This window comes from Dermochelys coriacea, chromosome 1, assembly GCF_009764565.3.
Source record: "Dermochelys coriacea isolate rDerCor1 chromosome 1, rDerCor1.pri.v4, whole genome shotgun sequence".
Classification (NCBI taxonomy): Eukaryota; Metazoa; Chordata; order Testudines; family Dermochelyidae; genus Dermochelys; species Dermochelys coriacea.
In genome coordinates this window covers 95534893-95553195 of record NC_050068.2, presented here as the reverse complement: position 1 = coordinate 95553195, position 18303 = coordinate 95534893, and the positions used below count along the sequence as shown (strand labels likewise).

The window sequence follows — 18303 nt, the reverse complement described above, 5'->3', positions numbered from 1 at the left end:
CTGACCCTGTGCTAAGGGCCCCAGACTTTGACAAACCGTTCCTAGTAACCACAGATGCCTCCGAGCGTCGGAGGAGTTTTAATGCAGGAAGAACCAGATCAAGAATTCCATCCTGTGGTGTTTCTCAGCAAGAAGCTGTCTTAGAGGGAAAGCAACTGGTCAGTCAGTGAAAAAGAATGTTACGCCATTGTCTACGCTCTGGAAAAGCTACGCCCAAACGTTTGAGCATGGCGTTTCCACCTGCAAACCGACCATGCTACGCTAGAGTGGCTTCATATCGCCATGGGAAATAACAAATAACTTATTCGGTGGAGTTTAGCTCTACAGAATTTTAATTTCGACATCCAACACATCTCAGGAGCTTCTAACAAAGTGGCTGATGCTCTCTCCTGTGAAAATTTCCCAGAATTAACTGGTTTAAAATTGTCCTTGAGATGTGGAAAATATTGTTAGTCTTTATACACTTGGTAGTATATTTAGATATGCATGTGTCTTATTAATTCTGTTTTCTCCTAGAGTTCCAGGAAGAAATCACAGCCAGTGTTTCACCCTATCTGTCATTCGGGGGGCGTGTCATAACTAATAAGGGAAGGGTAACCACTTTTCTGTATACAGAACTATAAAATCCCTCCTGGCCAGAGGCAAAACCCCTTTACCAGTAAAAGGTTAAGAACCTAAGATAACCTCACTGGCACCAGACCAAAATGACCAATCAGGAGACAAGATACTTTCAAAGCTGGAGGTGGGGGGAAACAAAGCATCTGTCTGTCTGTGTGAGGCTTTTGCCAGTAGTAGATCAGGAATGCTCTTCAGAACTTCTGTTAAATTAGTAAGTAATCTAGCTAGAAATGCGTTAAATTTCCTTTTGTTAAATGGCTGGTAAAATAGGTTGTGCTGAATGGAATGTATATTCCTGTTTTTGTGTCTTTTTGTAACTTAAGGTTTTGCCTAGAGGCATTCTCTATGTTTTGAATCTGATTACCCTCTAAGGTATTTACTATCCTGAGTTTACAGTGGTGATTCTTTTACTTTTTCTTTAATTAAAATTCTTCTTTTAAGAACCTGATTGCTTTTTCACTGTTCTTAAGATCCAAGGGTTTGGATCTGTGTTCACCTATGCAAATTGATGAGGATTTTTATCATGCCTTCCCCAGGAAAGCGGGTGTAGAGCTTGGGGGGATTTTGGGAGGAAAGACGTTTCCAAGTGGGCTCTTTCCCTGTTCTTTGTTTAACACGCTTGGTGGTGACAGCATAGGTTTCAAGGACAAAGCAAAGTTTGTACCTTGAGGAGGTTTTTAACCTAAGCTGGTAAGAATAAGCTTAGGGGGTCTTTCATGCAGGTCCCCACATCTGTACCCTAGAGTTCAGAGTGGGGAAGGAAACTTGACAGTGATGTTTTGGGTTACTGTGTATTTTGTTATGGCACTGTGTGGGTGGTTGATTTGTGTGAGGGTTGTGTTATGCTAGGAAAGTTATGTGGATTTGTGCAGGTAGTAAGGGAGGGATGTGTGCTGCCAGGAGGGACTGTGTGTGTTTGGGATTCTTTTGTACTCCAGTTGTGTTGTTGTCTGGGTGGTTCTGTTGATTTGTGTCAGGAGGAGGAAATTGTGCTAGGACATTTGTGTTGATTTGTATAGATGGCAGTTGGGTTTGACAGCTGGGCAAAGTAATCTACTGTCTATGTAGTCTCCCTCGCACAACCAATGAAATTGTTGCATGCAAATTAGTTGTAGAGTAAGGGTGGTGAATTCTCTCTGACATCACAATGATCTGGGACACTTGGTATGGCATAGATACATGCCCTACTGTAGCTGTACACAACACAAAATGGCTGAGAACTTAAAAGTTGGACTGTAAGACTGCGAATCCCAGTGATGATTCATCCTAGTTATATTCTGAACCAAAAGAGCTCAGCCATGCTTTTAGGTGCTTTCATCACTTACCACTGAATCAGACATTCCATGCTTCAGAGTGACACAAAGAGTAACATTCCTGGAATCTTATTATATACATACTAAACAGAACTATTAAGTTAGCCATTGAGAACATCATGTACGGCCAACACAGTAATAGAAGTGTCTGAGATATATCAAACTCAAACTGAGATTGCTGCATTTCATTGTGGTCTAATTTATTGAAAAACATTTTTGTGGTGTTTTGCTCAAAAACAGTACAGTTTTTAATAAAAAATACGTTCTTATTATTCATAGATTCTAAGGCCAAAAGAAACAATTGTGATAATCTAGCCTGACCTCCTGTATAGTGCAGGCCATAGAAGTGCCATAAAATAATTCCTAGAGCATATCTTTCAGAAAAACATCCAGTCTTGATTTAAAAATGGTCAGTGATGGAGAATCCACCACAACCCCGGGTAAATTGTTCTAATGGTTAATTTAATTTAATTCTCTCTTAAAAATGTACATGTCATTTCCAGTCTGAATTTTTCTAGCTTCAAGTTCCAGCCAGTGGATCATGCTACACCTTTCTCTGCTAGAATGAGAAGCCCACTATTAAATATTTGTTCCCCATGTAGGTACCTATAGACCAGGGGTCTCAAACTCAAATGGTCACGAGGGCCACATGAGAACTAGTACATTGGCCTGAGGGCCGCATCACTGACCGCCCCCCTGCTGCCTTGCCCCCACCCCTTCCATGAGCCCGCTCCTGCCCCACCTCTTCCCACCCCTTCCCTGCCCCCATTCAAACCCCTTCCCTGAAATCCCCACCCTATTTCCATCCCCTCCCTGCCCGCAAGGGGTGCAGGAGGGGTGCAGGGTGCGGCAGGGTGTCAGGGTATAGGAGGGGTGCAGCAGGGGGCTCAGGGCAGGGGGTCATGGTGCAGGGTACAGCAGGGGGTTCAGTTGTAGGGTGGTTCGGGGGGTGGGCTCCGGCCCGGCACGCACCGGGGGCAGGGCAGGCTTCCCACCTGCCTGCCCTGCCCCCGAACAGCTCTGGGAAGCGGCCAGAACCTGTTGGGGGGGGTCTCAGGAGTCTGTGTTTTGCCGTGGCTGCGCCTCCAGGCAAAGCCCCCCACAACTCCCATTGGCTGGGAACGGGAATCGTGGCCAATGGGAGCTTTGGGGGAAATACCTGGAGGTGCGGCCAGGGCAACACACAGACCCCTGTGCTTTCCCCCTCCCCCCCGCAGGTCCCAGAAGCTTCCCAGAGCAGTGTGGGGACAGGGCAGGCAGGTGGAGAGCCTGCCCTGCCCCCGGTGTGGGCCAGGCTGGAGCCACTCTAGGTAAACACTGGGGGGGGGCGAAGGAAGATGGCAGTCTGCAGAATATAACCGTGCGGACCGCGTGTTTGAGACCCCTGCTATAGACTGTAAGCAAATCACCCCTTAATCTTTTATTGTTAGGCTAAATAGATTGATCTCCTTGAGTCTATCAGGCATGTTTTCTAATCCTTTCATCATTGTTGTGGCTCTCCTTTGATCCCTGTCCAATTTATCAACATCCTTTTTGAATCGTGAGCATCAGAAGTGGACACAGCATTCTCCTAGCATTGCACAGTGCCAAATACAGAGGTAAAATAACCTCCATACTCCTATTCAAGGATCCCCTCTTTATGCATCCCAGGTGCGCATTATTAGTTCTTTTGGTCCACAGTGTCACATTGGGAGCTCATGTTCAGTTGATTATCCACCATGACCTCCAAATGCTTTCGGAGTCAATGCCTCCCAGAATAGAGTCCCCCATAGTGTAAGTGTGGCCTACAGTCTTTGTTCCCAGATGTATACATTTAGCTCATGGGCCAGCTATGCAGCCTGTACACACAGAACAAACAAGCAGTCAAACAAACAACCCACAGACAGATCGAATGTGCCACTCACCAAGTCCTGCTACCTCCAAGCGCAGAGTCTGTCACAGGAGCTACTCCGTTCAAAACTCCCCTGTTACTTGCCTCTATTCATGGCACTGAAGTTTGCCTAGCAAGTGACTTTTTATAGCAAATCTTTCCTGTTTAGCTCTGCCCCTCATCACTAGGGAGCGATTAATCACTCAGACTTCAAACAGCTGGGCTGATCAAAGCTCCAAGGACTAGCAGCCACACCATCAGGGGCCCATTCACCTGCACTTCTACTAATGTGATATATGCCATCGTGTGCCAGCAATGACCCTCTGCCATGTACATTGGCCAAACCAGACAGTCTCTACACAAAAGAATAAATAGACACAAATCTGACATCAGGAATTATAACATTCAAAAACCAGTAGGAGAACACTTCATTCTCCTTGGACACTCAATAACAGACTTTAAAGTGGCAATTCTTCTACAAAAAAACTTCAAAAACAGACTCCAACGAGAAACTGGAGATTAATTTGCAAAACTGGATACCATTAAATTAGGCCTGAATAAAGACTGGGAGTGGATGGGGTCACTACAAAAACTAATTTCCCCCTGCTGATACTCACACCTTCTTGTCAACTGTTTGAAATGAGCCACCTTGTTTACATTGGCCTCATAAGCACTACAAAAGTGATTTCCACCCTTCTTGTCAACTGTTGAGAGAAGCCCACTTCCACCTTAACTGAAGGTTTCAGAGTAGCAGCCGTGTTAGTCTGTATTCGCAAAAAGAAAAGGAGTACCCGTGGCACCTTAGAGACTAACAAATTTATTAGAGCATAAGCTTTTGCTCTAATAAATTTGTTAGTCTCTAAGGCACCTTAATTGAAGTGGCTTGTTAGCACTGACCCCCCACTTGGTAAAGCAACTCCCATCTTTTCATTTGCTGTGTATTTATACCTCCCTACTGTATGTTCCATGCATCTGATGAAGTGAGTTTTAGCCCACGAAAGCGTATGCCCAAATAAATTTGTTAGTCTCTAAGGTGCCACAAGGCCTCCTCATTGTTTTTGCTGATACAGACTAAAATGGCTACCACTCTGAAACCTAAGTTTTCTCTATTTTCCCCTTCTTTCTGTACTCACATTCTCTAGTTTGCTACTCACCATCTTCCTTGTTTCTTTCCATCCCGTCCTTGCTTTCTGCACTCTCCTCTCCTACCCAACACTATATTCCCTCTCCCCGCAACAGTGATCACATTAGATGCTAATTGCAGTTCCAGGGCCTGATTCTCTCCTCCATTGTATCTTATGCAGTTATTTTCATCTGTGCAAAGTGGGTATAAAATGCTACTATTCTGATCTGGTAACATTTGACTTTCATTTTGCCCAATGTACAAGGAGCTAGCATCTAAAACTAACTACACATACCGGGAAAGTAGCCTATGGGGAAGAGGTGGAAGATGGAGAGTAGTGAGACGGGGAAGGAGAAGGTAGAAGCTTGGAAGTGGAAGAGATGCATGCAGCAAGGGCAAGAATGGTGAGCAGCAAATGGGATGTAATTGGGGAAAAAACAGGAGAAGGAAGAAAAATGGAAGAAAAGATCAAAGGTAACAAGAAGACAACAACATTAGAGAAGAATAAAGAGAGACAGACAGCAAATACATTCCCATAGAAGAAAGTAACTCTTGTCAATCAAGAAGAAACAGTGTCTCAAGAGAAGCCATTACAGCATGCTAGAAGGATATGCTCGTATCTGATGTCCAGTGCTTGCAGCAGCATTCTTGAAGTCTATTGTGAGAAATGCTGTTTGTAATCCCTGATGCTACAGAAAGTCAAGGTGTCCCAGGGGCTAACAATTGTATGAAGTCAGATCAGGATTAGGTGTCCTGATTGTAACCCCACACCAAAAAAATACATATCTGCCTCTAATAACGGGTTGTCTGCAGCCAGGATTTGATATTATCCCTGGAAGTATTATTAATTTTTTATGTTCTCTTTGGAAAGTTAAAGACCAGCATGGGAAAGTCTTTCCTCAGCTGTTAGTTTTTTTCCAAGACTGCTTTTAAAATTAATCCCTGTATCTATGAATTGTTTTCTTTTGAAGGAAATATTAAAAAGGGAAAAAATACCCTCGAATCTAAATTGTTCTTTATCAATTGTTACTGTGCTTATTCAAATTATTTTTTCTACACACCTTATGTATATACAAAGTTTGTGTTTCCATCTATTTAAGACTGAAAATTGCAATTGTTTCTATTTAACCTTCTAGTATGAATTATTATTTATTTATATTACAGTAGTGCATAGAGGCACCGATAGAGATTGGAGCCAAACTGTACTAAGCACCGGATAAGCACACAATGATGGAAAGCTCCTGATCTGAAGAGCTTAAAATCTAAATAAACAAGATGGACAAAATGACTTGCTCAAGACCACAGCAGAGGGCAAAGGCAGAGCTTGGAATAAAATACAAGGCTCTTAACCTACAGTCCAATGCCCTATCCACTAAATCATGTGGCCTCTTCAATTCTCTGTAGGTTTCACTGTGGCTATGGTACAAAACAAACAAACTTTCATTTTCTGTGCTCATCAATATGGAGTCCTGCACCAGTGACTCTTAATTAAGTACACACTGGAATAAAACCAATGTATTTTAGAGCATTTATAATTCTGCATCTAGCCAATGCAGTGATACCATATACCAATATACTGTATATATGCCAGGATCTCTCATCAAGATGTCACGTAACTGAATGGTAGCAGATGCAGACATGAGCTATTTGTAGAGCTAGGTTTTAGTTGGAGAAGCCACAACTGTGTCTGTGTGAGAAGAAACGAACGATCTGATCTCAAAGGTATATAATGTAACCACAATGTAATTTCAAAATATTTACCAAGCACTCAAACTCTCATTCTTCCTCCTGTTCATCAATCCCATTTGATTTGCATTTAAAATTTACTTTGTAGGTTTAGAGAAGCAGGGACCATGTCTTTGTTCTTTATGAAGAATTCAGCAAATCTTTGAGTGTTATAAGGTAAATAAATATAATAATAATGACTAGATCCAGAATGCTCTCCAAGATCACTTTTTAATAATTACTCTGGCTGTCTTTCAGATCGTGAGAACTGAGGAAAGTAACAAAAGCAGACAACTCAAATGAATAAGAAGTTAACGTAATGCTTTTAAAAATAAGGATAGCTGTACGGATAAATAGGAAAAAAATTAAGATGTTATAAAAATCAGTTAGGAAACTACTTGGAAAAATGTATTCTATAGCTAGTAAGACTGTCTGAGAAGACACTCCCCTCATAGTAGGCTAACAAAGGACATGGGAACAGTAGTACTATATATGTTCAAGTAAAGATAAACCCAAGCTGTACATTTTGAATCTGATTCTAAAATTCCTCAAAGTTCAGGGATATTGGACTCAGAGTTTGGTCCAGATAAACTCCAGAGGGGTGTGTAAAAGAGACAGTCATGAAAGCAGTGTAGACATCTCTGAAATATCATGGTGTATGTTGGTTATTATTGTGGTGATGGGAAATCTAGTAACTGTTACCGGTACATTCTTTTTTGTGTATTTTATTCCACAAGAGCCACTTATGGTTTTCTTGTCATCCTGCTGATGCCATCCAAAGACGGAGGTCCATTTCCCTGTAACTTCTCACACCCTCTGTTTTCTCCTTTTACTTTGTTCCACATGACTAGTTGGGCTGATGAATACCTGGCTTAGGGCAGTGAGCAATTATGCATGACTACTCTCCTTATGCCTGTATTTATTTAACACACTTTCCAGAGCCAGCGATGGGCATGGCCATGGATTCACCCACACGGTGAATTTCAGCAGGGGCCAAGAATGAGCTTAACTGTTTTAGGACTGCACCAGCCCTAACTGTTTGTTTTGCTGCAGAGTGTCTCTGATGGCTACTGTGAAGTGAGCATATTTTAGGATGGAGTCTACCATATATTGTACCTCTGACTTAGGCACCATTACCTACCATAGACCATGGTGAGATAAGATTATCTTCTTTCGGCTTTGAGATGCCACATTCAGACCTGCCCAACTACAGCTAATCATACTCCTTTTATACCATCATAGAATGTATGGGGGGAGGGGTGTCTCATCGTGCATGCTTCACTAGTTACACCTAAATATTATCCTAATCTGATTTACATGCCTGTCAGACAAACACAGGGTTTGGCCCATATAATAATATAGATTCCTTGTTTTTAATGTATGGTAATCTACTGTGATTTAATTTCTGTAAGTCCTTCAATTATCCCAGGGAAGTGATACTTCCTGCAGCTTGTTCCAATTTTGTGTCTATTTTCAGCAGAGGTTTGATCTTTCAAGAAGCCATTGCGATGAAGTAGCTGCTGTTCAGTGATGTTCTGCATGAATACTCCTCTCTTTTGGGGATGGAAATTGATCTTACTCATCTTACCGTGAGAAAATTCAGAGCATTTTGTCCCACAAGTGTCCACTGGCTACAGCAACAGAGGATATGTGGCAAAGATTGTTTAGGGCATTACATGTAGCAGCATTAGCAGAATCAACATAAGAACATTAAGGCATTCTCTCTGGGCTCTAAGAACTCAGCCTCTTTTTATCACCAGTATGCTGTGGGTGAAATTCACCCAGCAAGGCTAAGTAACTAGGCTTTGTGCAGGCCCACTAGTCAAAGAGCAGGTGCATAAGAACATAGGAACGGCCATACTGGGTGAGACCAATGGTCCATCTAGCCTAGTGTGCTGTCTTCCGACAGTGGCTGGTGCCAGATGCTTTAGTGAGAATGAACAGAACAGAGCAATTTTTGAGTGTCCACTCCCAGCTTCTGGCTGTCAGAGGTTTAGGGACATCCAGAGCATGTTGTGTCCCTGACCATATTGGCTAATAGCCATTGATAGATATATCCTCCATGAACTTATCTAATTATTTTTGAACCAACTTGTACTTTTGGCCTTCATAACATCCCCCGACAACAAGTTCCACAGATTGACTGTGTGTTGTGTGAAGAAGTGCTTCCTTATGTTTGTTTTAAACTTGCTGCCTATTAATTTAATTGGGTGAAAAAGCACAAGAACAAATCCACACACACACACACCCCTAGAATGATATTGCAGAAAACAAAAAGAAACAAGCAATCACATGCATGTTCTCAACTGGGTTTTTGTAATTTGGGTGAATGTGTGTGTATGGGAGTGCCAGTAAATCTCTGCTTTAAGTCTGTCTAAACACAGAAAATTGTTTGAATAAGAGATTTTTGCTTCTACATGTTTTCTCAGTCTGTTAACTATTGCACACAAATAGTTACCTAAGACCATGGTGGTCTAGGTGCCAGCATTAGGAACTTCTGAAACTTGGTGCTTTCATTTTACAGGATTGTAGGACAATTTTTTTTCCAGTTTTGATCCATGGATTCCCTTTTCAGATGGAACCAAGTCAAAGCAAATCTGTTTCACAGTTGAAACCCTGGAAACAGGTACATTTTTTATTATATCCATGAATAGCCACAAATATGTAGGTTTACTTAAAAGTAGGCCTAGTTTAACTTGAAACATTTGTGCAATAAAAACCTAGCCCAGTTGAAGTCACTGGGAATTTTGCCATTGACTTCAATAGAGCTGGGATTTTACCATGAACTTTAGCAAACAAAATTCGTAAGTCGGCAAGTTTTACATTTCATACAGCTTGGATTATTTTGTCACAAACTATTGTGACTACACTGCAAATTTAATAGGAGAAGAAGGCAGGTTGTAAGGTAGAAAGACTGGTTTGAACAAAATATCTTTGATAAATAAAAACCATAAGAAGGAAAATTATGGAAGATGTGAAATATCAATTGATCAACAGACATACCTATAATAGAGTTGTACAAAATATGTGCAATGGAATTCATAAAAGATTAAAAGTTGACGATTTCACATTCCATTCTGATTTACCAAAATTGCTCCAATTTCATGAAAGACCTGTGTTATTTTACACTTATTTGCATGACAATAGGAAGCTGTGAAAATTGTCAAAACTTGGAAAAGAAAATTCTACAGACAGAAAGCGAAACCGTTCACAGATTTTGGTTTATGTTAACCTTGGATAAGCCTGCAAGCAATACCCAGGCTCTGAGCAACATGGATACACTTCTACTCTTAAATGGAAATAAAATTTCTAAATACAGAATGCTGCAAGTACTATTGGTATATCTTTGCCATAAATCTGACAAATTGTATTTGATTATTTTTTAACATAGAACAGATAAGATTCAATAGAGTCTTATCTTGAGATATTCAGTCAACTAGAATTAGTAATGAACTGTAATTGTATTATGAAATAACAGTGAATTAGTATGTTAATTTCATGAGCAGTTAAACTTTATATTTCTTTTCTATAATTTATTTTAATACTATGTTAATATAATTAGTTTTAATACTTTATTAATTTCTTTTTTCCTTTATCCTTTTATTGTGTTAGCGATATAGTGATTTTACAATTGAAAACCAATTGATTAGTTATAAGAAAAAAGGTGGAATTATTTTACTGTAATGATATAACACCCTTCTGCCTTTTATTGATGGGAAACAATTCTAGTTTTGTTATAGATCCTTCATATTTATAACTGAAGTACAATGGCTGCTAATTAAATTACTAGAACTGATAACCCTGCCATTTTGTTAAAATATTATACAGTATAATATATTAACAAAATGGCAGGGTTATCAGTTCCTGTAATTTAATTTATTTGGCCAAACTATTGCCCCCAAACTAAGTATTTTCAGACATATTTGATTTATGTAATATATTTGAAAACTTCCCTTAGTGTTCCATTGCAACTTTTATGTATCTCAGTCTGAACTGTAACAATGTAATCATACAAGAACAAAAGCCAAGTTAGTGCTCTACATGTCATATTTTTATAGTCACTAAATTCCTGAGAGAATAAAAGAGAAAAGGGGACAGGTCAAATGGATTGAAATTATATATTGGTATAAGTAGCTGGAAAGTCTGAGAGAGGCCCTGAAATGCACTTAGCATAAGTATTAGTTTAATTATCCTTCCATTCCACAGTTCACACATTTCACATAGTAAGGTGTTAAACTAAGTATATTTTCCTGTTGAGGCACAAGGATTTTCACAAGTAAACAGATGTACATGGAGATGAGAAAATAATATTATGTTTCAATGGCTTGCTTGTTTATTTGCTATCAAGTTTTTTCCTACCAGCTCAGGAACATGAATGGTTTAATTTAGGCCTGTAAATTATCATTACTGATTTAAAAACCATTATTCCTCCCAAATTACAAAAGGGTCTGATCCAATGGCTACTGAATTCAATGGAAAGATTCCTGTTAACTCCTATCAACACTGATCCATTTTTTGTATTCTTCATTATAACATTTATTTTGGGGTGTATTGAAAAGTCTTTATGTGAGACTCATACCTTCTTTAACAGCACTAAACCTGCTTTCCATAATTGTGTGTGATTGATTACACATAAGTTTTAAAAAAGCCTGTAAAACAATGATGGGCAACCTGCAGCTCACAAGGCGTGCACGGCCCATCAGGGTAATCTGCTGGTGGATCCACGAGATGGTGTGTTTACATTGGCATGGCCGCCCGCATCTCCCAGTGGTCGTGTTCGCCGTTCCTGATCATTGGGAGCTGCGGGAAGCTGCGCAGACTGCAGGGATGTGCTGGTCACTGCTTCCCACAGCTCCCGTTGGCCGGGAACAGCGAATCACGGCCACTGGGAGCTTATGGGCAGCCGTGCCAATGTAAACAAGTGTCTCGCAGATCCGCTTGTGGATTACCCTGTTGGGCTGTGTGCGGTCTGCAGGCTGCAGATTGCCCACCACTGCTGTAAAATATTAGAATTACTTGAGGTCTCAGACTGAAGTGCTTTGTGGAGGATATTTGCACTGCAGAAGTCTATCGTAAGTGTTCTTTTATTTAATAAATCACATTTCAGAGCACACTCTCTCCTACTAACCTCTGTAACTTCAAGGACAATTTTCAAATCATCTTATATATTATATAATAATATCAAAAATTTGATTCAGATTGCAATTGTTTGCTATTCATACAATGCTATTCTATTGGTTTTATTAATTAAATTTACATATTTTATTTCAATAATGTAATGCAACATTCCTGCAGCTCTCCTTCCCGAAGACACCCTTGTAAACAAGATGTTTCTTGTAATGGAATTTTCTGGAAAAAATAATTTAATAAGCAAATATCTCCAATCCATGGCAATATGTTCTGATAGCCAGCTAACCATATTTGATATATAAATGCTGTATTACCAAGACAAAGCCAATTCCGTAATACATAAAAATAAATGCTCCAGGAAGGTTTATTCCTGAGTATACTTAGTTTAGATCCTGGTCCATAAAATTTAATTTGGAATAATTTCCGGGCTCTAGCCATGGAAAAAAACAAATGAAAATGGTAGACACTTGGACAAGGGCCAATGTATGACACTGGTGATGCATAGATTTGTAGCTTCGTAACCCAGAAGGGACCATTTTGATCATCTAGTCTGACCTCCTCTATAACACAGGCCATACAGCTTCCCCAAAATAATTCTGATTTCTTTTAGAAATATTTCCAATCTTGATTTAAAAGATTTAATGACCCTTGGTAAATTGTTCTAATGGTTAATTACTACAATTACTCCAATGGTTAAAAATTTACACCTTATTTTCAGTCTGAATTTACTTAGCTTCAACTTTCAGCCATTGAATCATGTTATACCTTTCTCATCTCTGCTAGACTGAAGAGCCCAAATGAGTTTGATTCTCCATAGTTTAAATTCCAGGGTATTATTAATTAAGAGATCTCTTGGTTTTTGGTCTCTTGTTTTAACTGTTTCTCTCCCTCTCTGTGTGAAACTTGCAAGCTGCTAATTGTGTTAGTACATCCTAAGACGAGTCTGTTCTCAAAGCAATACTTTGTAACACAACTACTCACAGAGAGAGAGAGACTCAAAGTGATACTTTGTAACAGCAGAAACAGCACACAGAGACTCCCCGCCCTTTAGTTGTATTTATCTCGCTTTGTTAACAATTGTGATTAAAATAGAGATAGAGGATGTATGTGATGGATGCTTGGTGTGGATAATAATTGAATGATCAGGGAGGTGCCAGCCTAAGAATCCAGTGTCGATCAACCAAAGAAGGTGTCAAGAGGAAACAACCAGAGGACCCCCGGAGGGCAGACTGGAATCCACCCAACAGCCTCAAGGATGGGAGAACCAAAGAACAAGATAACACCTGGCAGCATGGAGCCATAAGGAATGTGCCATCTGCTGATTGATTCAGCAACAGCATGAGGAAGCAATTCCCATAGACTGGCATAGGAATAAATTCCTATAAAAATGGACTCTAGAAACTGAGAACTTTGGGGTCTGATTCTGCAAACCAACTTCCAGGAGCGTCAGATGTGCATCTGACAAGGCCCTGCTCCCTCCTCGTATCCAGCCAGCCAGTGGCTTGGCACGAGCAACTCTAAGGCTGGTAACTATGATAACAACCTTGCAGAACCTCTGCGCGCACATGTGTATGAATGAATGTGTGAATAAATATGAAATTGAATGGAATGTTATAGCCATAACTAACTGCTTACTATGATTCTTTTTGTATTCACAATAAATGTGGCATTTTGCCTTGTTCCCTTTAATAAGATCCTGCTGGTTTTTATTTTATTGGTATAACACCATTAGCAAATATTTGTTACCTCTGCAGGTATTAATAGATTGTAATCTCTTTGTTAAAATATATGGATTGAGCCCCTTGAGTCTATCACCATAAGGCATATTCTGTAATCCTTTCATCATTCTTATGTGTCTTCTCTGAACTCTCCCCAATTTATTAACATCCTTCTGGAATTGTGGGCACCAGAACTGGAAACAGTGTCCCAGCTGAGGTCGCACCCGACCCAGACAGAGGTAAAATAGCCTCTCTATTTCTCTCAGCATTCCCTGGTTTATGCATCCAAGGACTGCAATAGCCCTTTTGGCAACAATGTTGCACTGGGAGCTCACATTCAGCTGCTCATTCACCATGCCCCCCAATTTTTTTTCCAGAGTCACTACTTTCCAGAATAGAATCCCCCATCATGTAAGTATGGCCTACATTCTTTGTTCTGAGATGTATACATTTACATTAAACCACATTAAAACGCATATTGTTTGCTTGCGCCCAAGTTACAATGCAAGCCAGATAGCTGTGTAACTGTCATCTTCACTGTTTACCACTCCTCCAATTTTGTGTTATCTGCAAATGTTATCAGTGATAATTTGATGTTTTCTTCCATATTATTAATAAAAATGTTATATATCATAGGGCCAAGACCCTATTCCTGCAGAACTCCACTAGAAAAACACCCATTCAGTGATGATCCCCATTTACAATCATATTTGGAGACCTATCAGTTAGCCAATATTTATTCCATTTAATGTGTAACCATGCTAATTTTTTAATGTTATACTTCTTTAATCAAATTATCATATGGTACCAAATCAAATGCCCAACAGAAGTCAAGTATATTGCATCAACTATTAGCCTTATCAACCAACCTTGTAATCTTATAAAAAAGAGATAAAGTTAGTTTCACAGGATCTATTTTCCATAAACCCATGCTGATTAGGATTAATTATATTGCCCTCCTTTAATTCTTTATTAATCAAGTCCTGTATCAGCCACTTCATTATCCTGTCTGGGGTTGATGTCAGACTGACAGGCCTATAATTACCTGGGTCATCCCATTTAACTCCTTTAAAATATTGGGACAACATTAGCTTTCTTTCAGTCTTCTGGAACTTCCCCGATGTTCCAAGACTTACTGAAAATTAACATTAATGGTCCAGTAAGCTCCTCAACCAGCTCTTTTAAAACTCTTGGATGCAAGTTATCAGGGCTTGCTGACTTAAAAATATCTAACTTTAGTAGCTTCTGTTTAAGAGCCTCCTGAGATACTAGAGGAATGGAAAGAGTGTTATCATATACAACTACATAATCTGTCTTATTTCTCCAACTATAGAACAGAAATATTTGATTAACACTTCTGCCTTTTCATCATTATTACTGATCATTCAATCATTTGCATCTGGTAATGGCCCAATACTATTTTTAGGATTCTTTTTGTTCCTAGTATAATTTTAAAAGTTCCTTTTTATTTTTCTTCTCTGTTTGCCATAGATTTCTTCTTGTGTCCCTTTGCTTCCCTTATCAATTTTTTTTTTACAATTCCTAGCTTCTTATTTATATTTATTACTACCAAATTCTCTTTTCTTCCATTTGTTTTGTAATATATAAACACCTATTTTTTAAAATCAATATGGCCTTCTTCCTCAATCATGGCTTTTTGGGCATCTAGTAAAGTGTTCTTAAACAATTCTCAATTATCATTCACATTCTTCTAATTAAATTTTTCCTCTCAGCTGATTTGGCTCATAATTGTTTTCAGCTTAGTGAAATTAGCCCTTTTAAAGCACCAAGTATATATATTACTGGTCTAAACTTTATTCTGCTCACTAATTATAAATGTGATGAAGTCATGATCACCTGTACTTAAGTTACCATTAACTTTTAGTTCTGTGATCAGTTCCTCTTTAATTGTAAAGATGAAGTCTAATATAGAATACCCGTCTTGGATGTCACACTTTTTGAGGTAAAAAATTGTCACTATAATATTTAGAAATTCAAAGGATGTTTTAGAACTGGCAGCATGAGCCCTCCAACATATGTCACTTAAATTGAAGTCTGCCATGATCACACCGCTTTTTTTCTTTCACATTACAGATAGGTGTGTAAGGAGCCAGTTAGCCTGTTCCCTAGTGTTATTTGGTGGTCTGCAGCAGACACCAACTAATATCCTATTTTGTGCTTTATCTGTTAGGACATTGATCCATAATCATTTAAGATAATTTTTTTCCAGGTATCAGTGACTTTTAAAAAATGTAATGCCATTTTTGACAAAGTGTCACTCCTCCACCCCATTTGATTCTTCCTAAATAGATTATAACCATTGATTTTAACATTCCAATCCCACCAGGTTTCAGTAACACCAACCTGATCAATTTTATGCTCATAAATGAGCAATTCCAATTCTTCTTGTGTGCTTCCTGGGCTCCTAGCAATGGTGGACAGGCAAATAAAGAATTTCTTCTCTTCATGTCCTTTATTTCTTTGATTAGTTTTGTTCTCAACATCTAGATTTTGTGATGAGTAACTCAGTATCTTCCCTCTTTTTACCTGCCCATTTTGTTATTAGTTTAATGCCCTTCTGACTACTTTAGCCAGCCTGTCCACAAGAAGTTTGGTCCTCTTTCTACTGATTGCTATATAGTTGAATAGTAGTTGGTAATACACACATACCATTTTTTTTATAGGAACATGCCACAGTTAAAGCAAGGACAAAGGATTTCACACTTCTAAAATACAGTGGTCCACTCAATGATCTTAGACCAGCAGGCTAAACTACTTAAAGTAGAGTGCTTTATATTAAGTTTTATACTCTTTGTTCATATACATAGCTTAATTGAACATTTCCATATTTCTTCATTTATACTTTCTCCTCTTAAGGTTTGAGTATTAAAGTTCATCACCTCAAGAGATCACAGATGCAATTTAGTGTGAACTAATTATAAAGAAAAAGACTTAATCTGATTTCATTTACACTGAGTTTACCCCTGTTTAAGTCCACTGAAGTCAGTGGAGTTACTCCTCATATACAACAGTATAACTCATATAAGAATTAGACCCAGGAACCATAAAGAGATTATACTCAGTCTGTTTTTTTACATGAATAATTTCACATGACTATTAAATTCATTTACAGCACTATAGAAACTATCACATTTCCTGTATTAAAAGACTGGACAAAACTAGATTTCCTTCTAGTGCTTCCTAGAGGCCTGATCCGAAAGCCTGACTTTGGCTCAAGCCCTAACATATGTGAAAAGTTTGCCATTTTGCTGTAATGTTCATGTGGTTCACTTTTCTTTCAAAAGAAAACTAGATAAGGCTCATCACTAAAAGAACATTTTATTAGGGGAGTTAGCAATTTAAATAATTAAAAGTTACCTCATTGTCTTTAAATAGACTGTTCTCTATTCCCTATCACTATTGCTTCAGTAATGTACCTTGATGCTTTTATGTAACTTCACCTTTAGCTCAAAATGCAGGACTCAAGTCAAGTCTATTATTTCCTGGAAGACCATGTACTGATGTGGGCTATTACTTAATCAGAGATGAATTCAAAGCCCATTTGATCTTCTCTCCATTAAGAATATTCATATTTCTAGTCATTTAGACATCTCAAGGAACATATCAGCTTGTGTGTTCTGTCAGCTAGCTGTTTCTGCTAATGAGTTAAAATGGCCAGGTTTAGCTCCTTCTCTATCTTATAGGCAGAAATACTGGATCACAAGTACCAGCTACCTGCTATTATTTCCATGTTAAACAATAACCTATCATATATCAGCTGGAATTTGTTCTTACTTAGTGTGAATTACCCTGAATCTGGAGACCTTCAGAGCATATTGCAAACCACGTTTTCACAGACATTGGAAAACGGGGAAGAATTGGGAAGATGGGTTTAATTTATTTGCCTTGTTATGGGTTATATTGAGTACTACTGTTGTACTTCAGTTCTGCTGGAGTATTCTTTTTGATATATCTAGTTTTATGCAAAATCAAAGGCATCTAAAAGTATGGATAAGTGCCCTTTCAGAGTGTGGGTGGTTGGTGGATTTTCAAAAGTGCCTATGTGACTTCAGAGCTCAAATCCTCTTGATATTTAATGACAGGTTTCAGAGTAGCAGCTGTGTTAGTCTGTATCTGCAAAAAAGTACAGGAGTACTTGTGGCATCTTAGAGACTAACAAATTTATTAGAGCATAAGCTTTTGTGGGCTACAGCCCACTTCATCGGATGCCTAGAATGGAACATATAGTAAGAAGATACATCTATGCAGATAAATTGGAAGTTGCCATACAAACTGTGAGAGGCTAATTAGTTAAGATGAGCTATTATCAGCAGGAGAAAAAAACTTCTGTAGTGATAATCAAATGGCATTTAGACAGTTGACAAGAAGGTGTGAGGATACTTAACTTAGGGAAATAGAGTCAATATGTGTAATAACCCAGCCACTCTCAGTCTCTATTCAAACCCAAGTTAATGGTATTTAGTTTACATATTAATTCAAGCTCAGCAGTTTCTCCTTGGAGTTTGTTTTTGAATCTTTTCTGTTGCAAAATTGCCACCCTTAAATCTTTTACTGAGTGGCCAGAGAGGCTGAAGTGTTCTCCTACCAGTTTTTGAATGTTATGATTCCTCATGTCAGATTTGTGTCTTTGATTTTTAATGGAATTTATGCTCCTAAGTCACTTAGCAGCTTTTTGAAAATACCACTATGTGTTTATAAATCTAAATACATAAAATATTGGGACTTACGCTGTCTTAACAAAGCTTTCTAAAATGTGTTTTTAACAAGGATTTAACTATGAACTCA

The 18303-nt window shown here is 38.8% G+C and overlaps 1 protein-coding gene across 2 annotated transcripts in view; it reads right to left on the bottom strand.

Annotated features, from left to right (window-relative positions):
• Nucleotides 1-18303, bottom strand: part of GPC6 (glypican 6) — a 1178678-nt gene that overhangs the window by 196623 nt on the left and 963752 nt on the right. The gene's annotated exons all lie outside the window — the stretch shown is intronic.